Raw genomic sequence first — 11556 nt, 5'->3', positions numbered from 1 at the left:
CATGTTATTGGCAGCACATCTGCTATGTACACTGGGCGATGCATCATGTTATTAGCAGCACATCTGCTGTGTACACTGGGCGATGCATCATGTTATTGGCAGCACATCTGCTATGTACACCTGGCGATGCATCATGTTATTGGCAGCACATCTGCTGTGTACACTGGGCGATGCATCATGTTATCTGCAGCACATCTGCTATGTACACTGGGCGATGCATCATGTTATTGGCAGCACATCTGCTGTGTACACTGGGCGATGCATCATGTTATCAGCAGCACATCTGCTATGTACACTGGGCAATGCATCATGTTATCAGCAGCACATCTGCTATGTACACTGGGCGATGCATCATGTTATTGGCAGCACATTTGCTGTGTACACCGGGCGATGCATCATGTTATTGGCAGCACATCTGCTGTGTACACTGGGCGATGCATCATGTTATCAGCAGCACATCTGCTATGTACACTGGGCGATGCATCATGTTATCAGCAGCACATCTGCTATGTACACTGGGCGATGCATCATGTTATCGGCAGCACATCTGCTGTGTACACTGGGCGATGCATAATGTTATTGGCAGCACATCTGCTGTTTACACCGGGCGATGCGTCATGTTATTGGCAGCACATCTGCTGTGTACACCGGGCGATGCATCATGTTATTGGCAGCACATCTGCTATGTACACTGGGCGATGCATAATGTTATCGGCAGCACATCTGCTGTGTACACTGGGCGATGCATCATGTTATTGGCAGCACATCTGCTGTGTACACCGAGCAATGTATCATGTTATTGGCAGCACATCTGCTGTGTACACCGGGCAATGCATCATGTTATCGGCAGCACATCTGCAGTGTACACTGGGCGATGCATCATGTTATCGGCAGCACATCGGCTGTGTACACCGGGCAATGGATCTTGTTATTGGCAGTTCACCTGCTATGTACACTGGGCGATGCATCATGTTATCAGCAGCACATCTGCTGTGTACACTGGGCGATGCATAATTTTATTGGCAGCACATCTGCTGTGTACACCGGGCGATGCATCATGTTATTGGCAGCACATCTGCTATGTACACCGGACGATGCATCATTTTATTGACAGCACATCTGCTATGTACACCGGGCGATGCATCATGTTATCAGCAACACATCTGCTGTGTACACTGGGCGATGCATCATGTTATTGGCAGCACATCTGCTGTGTACACCGGGCGATGCATCATGTTATCAGCAACACATCTGCTATGTACACCGCGCGATGCATCATGTTATTGGCAGCACATCTGCTATGTACACTGGACGATGCATCATGTTATCAGCAACACATCTGCTGTGTACACCGGGCGATGCATCATGTTGTTGGCAGCTCATGTGCTATGTACACCGGGCGATGCATCATGTTATCGACAGCACATCTGCTATGTACACCGGGCGATGCATCATGTTATTGGCAGCACATCTGCTATGTACACCGGGCGATGCATCATGTTATCAGCAACACATCTGCTGTGTACACTGGGTGATGCATCATGTTATCAGCTCATCTGCTGTGTACACTGGGCGATGCATCATGTTATCGGCAGCACATCTGCTACGTACACTGGGCGATGCATTATGTTATTGGCAGCACATCTGCTGTGTACACTGGGCGATGCATCATGTTATTAGCAGCACATCTGCTGTGTACACTGGGCGATGCATCATGTTATTGGCAGCACATCTGCTATGTACACCTGGCGATGCATCATGTTATTGGCAGGACATCTGCTGTGTACACTGGGCGATGCATCATGTTATCTGCAGCACATCTGCTATGTACACTGGGCGATGCATCATGTTATTGGCAGCACATCTGCTGTGTACACTGGGCGATGCATCATGTTATCAGCAGCACATCTGCTATGTACACTGGGCAATGCATCATGTTATCAGCAGCACATCTGCTATGTACACTGGGCGATGCATCATGTTATTGGCAGCACATTTGCTGTGTACACCGGGCGATGCATCATGTTATTGGCAGCACATCTGCTGTGTACACTGGGCGATGCATCATGTTATCAGCAGCACATCTGCTATGTACACTGGGCGATGCATCATGTTATCAGCAGCACATCTGCTATGTACACTGGGCGATGCATCATGTTATCGGCAGCACATCTGCTGTGTACACTGGGCGATGCATAATGTTATTGGCAGCACATCTGCTGTTTACACCGGGCGATGCGTCATGTTATTGGCAGCACATCTGCTGTGTACACCGGGCGATGCATCATGTTATTGGCAGCACATCTGCTATGTACACTGGGCGATGCATAATGTTATCGGCAGCACATCTGTTGTGTACACTGGGCGATGCATCATGTTATTGGCAGCACATCTGCTGTGTACACCGAGCAATGTATCATGTTATTGGCAGCACATCTGCTGTGTACACCGGGCAATGCATCATGTTATCGGCAGCACATCTGCAGTGTACACTGGGCGATGCATCATGTTATCGGCAGCACATCGGCTGTGTACACCGGGCAATGGATCTTGTTATTGGCAGTTCACCTGCTATGTACACTGGGCGATGCATCATGTTATCAGCAGCACATCTGCTGTGTACACTGGGCGATGCATAATTTTATTGGCAGCACATCTGCTGTGTACACCGGGCGATGCATCATGTTATTGGCAGCACATCTGCTATGTACACCGGGCGATGCATCATTTTATTGACAGCACATCTGCTATGTACACCGGGCGATGCATCATGTTATCAGCAACACATCTGCTGTGTACACTGGGCGATGCATCATGTTATTGGCAGCACATCTGCTGTGTACACCGGGCGATGCATCATGTTATCAGCAACACATCTGCTATGTACACCGCGCGATGCATCATGTTATTGGCAGCACATCTGCTATGTACACTGGACGATGCATCATGTTATCAGCAACACATCTGCTGTGTACACCGGGCGATGCATCATGTTGTTGGCAGCTCATGTGCTATGTACACCGGGCGATGCATCATGTTATCGACAGCACATCTGCTATGTACACCGGGCGATGCATCATGTTATTGGCAGCACATCTGCTATGTACACCGGGCGATGCATCATGTTATCAGCAACACATCTGCTGTGTACACTGGGCGATGCATCATGTTATCAGCTCATCTGCTGTGTACACTGGGCGATGCATCATGTTATCGGCAGCACATCTGCTACGTACACTGGGCGATGCATTATGTTATCGGCAGCACATCTGCTATGTACACTGGGCGATGCATCATGTTATTGGCAGCACATCTGCTGTGTACACTGGGCGATGCATTATGTTATTGGCAGCACATCTGCTGTGTACACTGGGTGATGCATCATGTTATCGGCAGCACATCTGCTACGTACACTGGGCGATGCATTATGTTATTGGCAGCACATCTGCTGTGTACACCGGCCGATGCATCATGTTATCGGCAGCACATCTGCTACGTACACTGGGCGATGCATTATGTTATCGGCAGCACATCTGCTATGTACACTGGGCGATGCATCATGTTATTGGCAGCACATCTGCTGTGTACACTGGGCGATGCATTATGTTATTGGCAGCACATCTGCTGTGTACACTGGGTGATGCATCATGTTATCGGCAGCACATCTGCTATGTACACTGGGCGATGCATTATGTTATTGGCAGCACATCTGCTGTGTACACCTTGCGATGCATTATGTTATCAGCAGCACTTCTGCTATGTACATCGGGCGATGCATCATGTTATCGGCAGCACATCTGCTGTGTACACCGGGCGATGCATCATGTTATCGGCAGCACATCTGCTGTGTATACCGAGCGATGTGCTTCTGATTACAATGAGTTTTATGTCGACATAATGCAATTACTCATAAAATGAGCATTTTTCATGTCTGTTGATTGACTGTCACCTTATTTACATGGGCTGGTAGCCGGGAACGAGCTTTTTGTAAGATTCTCAGTGTTATTAAAAGCACCTCAAAATTGGGCTCCCTTTTTAAGTGATGAAGACCGTTGCGGTTGAACAGCAGTGGTTCCTCTACGTCCTGAGCGTTCCTGACACCGCGGACGGGGACCTGACAGTATACTTCAGGTGCCCACCATAATCAAGTTGTGCCAAAGCTCAAGCTACACCGCTATGGGTATCCTGCCACCCTCTGCTACACCCTGCCCTGCCATACACCACTCACAACAGTCTTTTGAAGATTGCACTGTGCCTCTGTGGTCACAGCAGGATGACTGTAACGTTAGTGGGAATTATTTGGGATACAGAACACAGTGTGATACCTGAACCATCAGGGAGGATTTACTAAACCTTGGACTTGTTACTATCTCTCCTAAGTGCTCAATGGCCAGGGATGTAGTTAGAGGGGGTGCAAGAGTTTGCATCTACACCCGGGTAATGTAGCATAGGGCTCAAAAAGTCCCCTTTGCCATAAGACATGACCTGTAGCATTAATGATCTGTGATAGTTGGGAGCCCTATTGGAGATTTTTCATTGGGCCAACAAGCTTTATCGGTGGCACCAATAACTGTGAGAGAAAAAAGGGGGAAGACAGACATAAATGAAATGAGGCTATTACCCAACAATGAAAGTGACCACATGGTTCTCTGTTAAAGTCCAGCTGATTATATAGGAAAACACCATTACCTTAGCAAAAAAAAGATGTGTAACAAACCCATAGCAAAGTCATCCAGTGCAACACCTAGTGATAAGCCACCACTTTCCAAGATAGTAATCATTGTATGATACAGTTCTCCTGCTTTCGAATATACTTTCTGTTGCAATCCTCGCCATTTTCCAGATCTCTGTTTGCTTTTAGTGAATGACACATTTTGGTTTACATTCAGAGCCTGAGCACCTGTAATGATTTCACACATCCGTGTCTGAGTACAGACCATGATAAAGAGACCGGCCCGCAGACGGTCCAGATATAACGGTCCCTATTCACAAACACGGATCTGTGAATTCTGCCTTCATTCTTCGCTCATCTGAGGGTTTGATATAATGAATCCAGTCCAGGCATTTCATATAAGCCAAGCAGTGAGGGCTGCCAGCCATTTTGCAGCTGTTACCAGCACTGATACTTTGTAGCAAGGGATCAGGATAGATGAGAAACAAATTAGGATTAGCAATTGAGAACAGCTGATCCAAAGTGAACCCACAGATGTCTTCTATTGACCAGTCCTGACCCTTATCTTCATCGTCTCCCCTGTATTACCACTCGTGATACGGCGCAGGAAGCGGAGGGAGCGCCAATTACTGTGCAAGGAACCTGAAAACAAAGTGGTGACATCCTCAATCATACCAGGTCCGTGTAGCCTGAGAATCCCCAGCTGCTCTCGGCTCACAGAGTCTCAGGATGTGGAGACCAACTTCATTACTGTCCTCAAACAATAACAGGAAAACATCTCAAGACAATGGCAATAGTGGAAGGAGACGCCAAGAATTTAACCCCCCGAGGTGCAGGGCCAGGAATAAACCTCCCCCATGTTACCAGGACATTTCCACTCAGAACCAAAACTTTAGTCTTAAAGCGTAGCCATCATCTCAGGTGACTTTTCGGGATTAGCTGTCCTGTGTGTACATGAGGAGTAACACTACTTCTTACCATTATATGACTTTTATCCTACATTTTTCACCAGTTTTCACCTCTGCAGGCTGTAATTTTCTCTGACTGCTATGATGTCTCATACACAAACATAAGGGATTCCTGCTCCTGTGTCTCTCTATAGCTATGTGCCCACGATGCAGAAATGCTCAAGATTTTTTCCTGAGCGTTTCTGCATCTCCCTGGCAGAAAAAAACGCATGCGGATTGTACATGCGGATTGTGCATATGGATTGTACAGGCGGATTGTGCATACGGATCGTACATGCGGATTGTACATGCGGATTGTACATGCGGATTGTACATGCGTTTTCCTGCCAGGGACATGTGGATGTGAAGCGTTCTTCACATGCATTTCTGCATGCGGGTTGACAAGCGCTTTCCAAGCGATTAGCATCACTTGGAAAGTGCTTGTGACAACTAGGTCACACTATATAAATCCATGCAAACGGCATGGATTTATATAGTGTGACCCGAGAGAGTACCTTTCGATGGCCCCTGCAGTCTTGCTGCACTCCTGTGCTGGCTGCCGGCAGATCGCAGTACGCTGTACTGAAAAGACCTGCCGTCACATGACTGTGACGTCAGCGCAGGTCCATTAGTCCTGCACGATCTGTCGGCAGGCGAAGAGAAGGAGTCCGGGGGCTGTCGGATGGTGAATATAATCTTTATTTTTTATTTTATTCTTTTTTTATGGTACCTGGGTGTGGAGGAGACTCTCCTCTCCTCTACACCCGGGTACCATCCGCACATTAGAATGCGCCAATTACGCAAGTACAGATGCAGTCTTGCGGAATTTGCGCATTCTAATGCAAGTCAATGGCGGCGAAAACGCAGCGCTTCCACAAAATTAATGGACATGCTGCGGATTTTTGAGCACAGCATAAACGCTGCGGAAAAATCCGCAGCATGGGCATTGAAAGTGCGGAATTGCATAGGGGACCATGGCAGAAGGCTTACCATGCGTTTCACAAGCGTTTACGCTGCGGAAATTCCGCAGCGTAAACGCTTGAAAAACGCATCGTGGGCACACAGCCTAAAGCGCAAAATCAGTCGCAGCAGTAGCAGAGGGAACATTAAACAGTTGTGGCAAATAGTTTTGACACTGACACAAATTTTGTTTTTTCACAGTTTGTTGCTTCAGTGTTTTTTCATCTTTGAGCTCATTTTCTCTAGTTTTCTCTGGTTATTGAAGTACAATTACAAACATTTCATAAGTTTTTACACTTTTATTGACAAATACATCAGGTTTATACAAAGACTCAATATGTACACCGTTAACCCTTAATTTTTCAAGACTTCTGCCCTTCGCCCCTGGCAGCTAGATATCAGCTTCTGGGCCAAATCCTGACTGGTGACAACATGTTCTTGTCTAATCAGTGCTTGGAGTTTATCACAATTTCTCTGTTTTTGTTTGTAGCTTTTTGAGGATGAAAGCCCCCGTCTCACATAGCGAGATCGCTAGCGAGATCGCTGCTGTGTCACGGTTTTTGTGACGCAACAGCGACCTCACCAGCGATGTCGCTATGTGTGACACTTTGCAACGATCAGGCCCCTGCTGTGAGGTCGCTGATCGCTGCAAAGTGTCCTGGACCATTTTTTGGTCGTTGCCCTCCCGCTGGTCAGCACACATCGCTGTGTGTGACCAGCGGGAGCAGCGATCAGGCTGGTAACCATGATAAACATCGGGTTACTAGGGGCACACGCGCACCTAGTAACCCGCTGTTTATCATGGTTACGAGCCTGCTAAAGTGAGCGGTAACCTCCCGCTCACCGTAGCAGAGTGGTAACCATGATAAACAACGGGTTACTAGGTGCGCGTGTGCCCCTAGTAACCCGATGTTTATCATGGTTACCAGCCTGCTCCTGCTTCAGCAGCAGGCTCGTAACCAGGAGCAGGACATCGTGGAAAGATTCTTTCCACGATGTCGCTGCTCCCCCGATCGCTGCTGAGCCTGCCTGTTTGACAGCTCACCAGCGATCACATAGCGACGCAGCAACGATCCCTGACAGGTCGTATCGTTGTCGGGATCGCTGTAGCGTCGCTTAGTGTGACGGGGCCTTAACTACAGGTTCTCAATGGGATTGACATCTTAGGAGTTTCCAGGCCATGGACTCAAAACTTTTAGGTTTTGTACATGAAGCCACTTACTGTAGTTATCACTTTTGCCTTGTGATGTGGTCTCCATCATGCTGGAAAAATCATTGTTCATCACCAAGTTATTCCTGGATTGTTGGGAGAAGTTCCTCTTGGAGAATATTTAGATCCCATTATTTATTCATGACCCTATTCTTAGGCAAAATTGTGAGTGAGCCCCCTTCATGGATGAAAAGCCCCACACATGAATGGTCTCAGGATGCTTTATTATTGGATGACACAGGACTCATGCTAGTGCTCACCTTTTTTTCCCCCCAACAATCATTCTTCCAGATGTCCCAAATAGGCCCCGGCCCCAATATCAGTATTCGGTCAGTATTTTTTCTCAGGAGTGGGAGCCAAAACCAGGAGTGGGTGATAAATGCAGAATTGGTGACTTGTTTCTATTATACCTTTTCTCTGATTGTTCCTCACCTGCTTTTGGCTCCCACTCATGAGAAAAAATACTGACCGAATACTGACCAAATACTGATAGTGGGGCCGTGGCCATAGTCTGATCATTTTGCAGGAAGCACAGGGATTTGACTGCAAAGTGTAAAGTTATTTTCTCTGATGAAGCTGCCTTCAGACTGTCATGTGAACAGTAAAGCATCCTCTTCATCCATGGAAGGGACTCACAATTTTACCTAAGAACACTGCCATGAATAAAGAACAAGATCTAAATCTCCTCCAAGAGCAACTTCTCCCAACGGTCCAGGAGCAATTTGATGATAAACAATGATTTTTCCAGGATGATGGAGACCATGTCACAAGGCAAAAGTGATAATTAAGTGACTCGGTGAACAAAACATTGAAATTCCGGGTCCTTATCTAGGAAACTCCCCAGATCTCAATCCGATTGAGAATCTGTGGTTAATCCTCAAAAAGCTGGAGGGCAAACAAAGACATAGAAATTGTGACAACCTCCAATCACTGATTAAGCAGTAATGGGCGGTCGGTCGTCAGTCAGGATTTGGCCCTGAAGCCAATATCCAGCTGCCAGGCAGAAGTCTGGAGAAATAAGGGGCAGCACTGTAAAAACTGAGTCTTTGTATAAACTTGATCTATTTGTCAATAAAAATGTTAAAATGTATGAAATGCTTAAAATTGTACTTTAGTAACCATAGAAACATCTGAGGAAAACATAAAAAAAACCTGAAGAATTAATCTGTATAAAAATATTTATCAATACTGAGCTGTACTGAGCAGTGTTGCTGTGAATCCAGTTGTACGGTGCGTTAGAACACTTACTAGAAAACAGCAGCACAAGGTGTTTCTTTACTTCTCCTTTTCACTCTGCTCCTCAATTCTCCTCCAATTCCCTTCTCCATAGACTTCAATAGGCAGCTGTAATCTGATCACTCACTGAGCTGGCAGTTCATTTTGTTTTGACCCAGAGGGATCTTTGCAGTTTTTCGCAGTAAATGATGAGTTCTGGAGGCAGGATGACGAGAAGAAGTGGCTCATAAGTGAGATAAGGGCAGATTTCTCTGATGCTATAAATTGCAAAATGTCTTATTATTCAGAATATCTTATATTCACTCATTCACTATTCATTTATACAAAGTTGGTTGAAATAACAATGATCATTTAAGGTCCAATATTATCTATGATTGATCGAAAATAAATCAAAACCCAGGCACTGGGATCTCTGATCGGCTTGGTCTTACAATTCTAGAGGGAAATTTTTGGTGGGAAAACAAAATTATGGATTGGTGGATGGTGTGAGTTTTTTTTTATGGCTTTTAGCTAAAAGACTTTGCACAGAAATATTGTTATGGGGGTGCACAAGTTCCTAGTGGAGCCCCTTGAGAACAGCAATGCAATAAATGACACATGATGGTTGTGACCTTGGTACAGATTTTAGGGCTCAGTTTACACTTGGGGAAAAACGTTTGCAATTATAAATCGGAAATATTCATATTCTCCGTTCACTTCTCAGGACAATTATGTTTAGATAATCACATTCGAATGTAAATTTATTTTTCCTTTATTAGTTATTTACTTAATATCCCATCTCTGACTTTCGGACATCTTCAAGCATGGACTGCAGAGCGGCAGGAGCTGTGTCCTGGGCATAAAGAGGACTTGGTTCTGTGCCAGCTGCTTATGAATTGCAGGAAAGAAAACAACTTCTAAGACAAGAGACTTCACCGAGTCCTGAAACCCCATCCCCCCCATCCTATAGCACCCTCCGGACTTAAGACAGCCTAGGCCGGGAGACATTACCCAGACTTCCTCCCTATTGTTCTAATATCTGGGCTCTGGTGCTTGAAGTGACCCATGTGAGCTCCCGAAAAATCCCAAAGGTTCAAGTAAGAAAACAAGACTGGAATATTAAAATAAAAATAGAAACAAAATATTACAATGTTACATTCTATAATATTGGAGGTAATGGAGGCCATGTGAGTTGTCACACAGTTTTTACAAAAATCATCAAAACTAAAAAATGGTTGAAAAGTAGTTTTAGAAATTTTGACACAAGAGAATGACTCAATGACGTCTAGTCAATTGGGGCTGATTTTCCTTCCAGAAGTAGCACCATCCTTCTCTATGGGCAGTGTTGCATACTGCAGCTCATTCCCACTCTACTGAATAAACCTTGTACAAATTAATTGCAGATCATTTTTATATCTGGTGCAAGATACTTTTTACATTTTCATTACATTACAATTGCTGAAACTGTAGTCACTTATTGCTTGAGACCTTGAGGAGTGTGTAGAGTTGGAGTGGTTAAGGTGCCAAAAACAAAGTGAGGCCACGGCCCCACTATCAGTATTTGGTCAGTATTCAGTCAGTATTTTTTCTCAGGAGTGGGAGCCAAAACCAGGAGTGGGTGATAAATGCAGAATTGGTGACTTGTTTCTACAGGGTGGGCCATTTATATGGATACTCCTAAATTCAATGGGAATGGTTGGTGATATCAACTTCCTGTTTGTGGCACATTAGTATATGGGAGGGGAAAAACTTTTCCAGATAGGTGGTGACCATGGCGGCCATTTTGAAGTAGGCCATTTTGGATCCAACTTTATTTTTTTATATATATATATAAGTTTGATGTGTCACATGACCTTCTTACCATTGAAAAAAAAAAAGTTGGACCCAAAATTGGCGACTTCAAAATGGCCGTCATGGTCACCACCCATCTGGAAAAGTTTTCCCCCTCCCATATACTAATGTGCCACAAACAGGAAGTGTATATCACCAACCATTCCCATTTAATTTAGGAGTATCCATATAAATGGCCCACCCTGTATTATACCTTTTCTCTGATTGTTCCTCTCCTGGTTTTGGCTCCCACTCCTGATAAAAAAAAAATACTGACCGAATACTGACCAAATACTGATAGTGGAGCCTTGGCCTTAGAATGCAAGAAGTAGTAAAAAAAAAAACTTAAAAAAACAAAGTTCACCCCATGATCTCATGCCTTGGCAGCAGCTGCCTGACACTGGTAGATCCAGTTTGCTCCTGTCAGCTGCATCATCTCTATTCTCACCAGTGGCGTACCGCCAATGGCAGCAGGCCACGCGGCTGCTATGGGGCCCGTGAGCTGCGGGGGCCCCATAGCAGTCCAGGGGCGGACATACCGCTGCCGGTGCAGCTGCGCCGGGGGGTCCGCCAGTGCAGCTGCTCCCTGCCAGCGGCGGGCAGGGAGCGATCCCTGCAGCTCCGCTGCTGACAGGAGGAGAATGGCAGCGGAACTGAAGGAATCCATCCTCTGCTTCCTCCCTGTCCCAGGCACGCGCAGCTTGATGATGTCATCATGCTGC

Source organism: Phyllobates terribilis, unplaced genomic scaffold, assembly GCF_046119375.1.
Source record: "Phyllobates terribilis strain yellow unplaced genomic scaffold, ASM4611937v1 Scaffold_8__6_contigs__length_399053987, whole genome shotgun sequence".
In the NCBI taxonomy this organism is placed as follows: Eukaryota; Metazoa; Chordata; class Amphibia; order Anura; family Dendrobatidae; genus Phyllobates; species Phyllobates terribilis.
The sequence above is the reverse complement of the archived record's forward strand: the minus strand, read 5'-3'. Positions refer to the sequence as shown.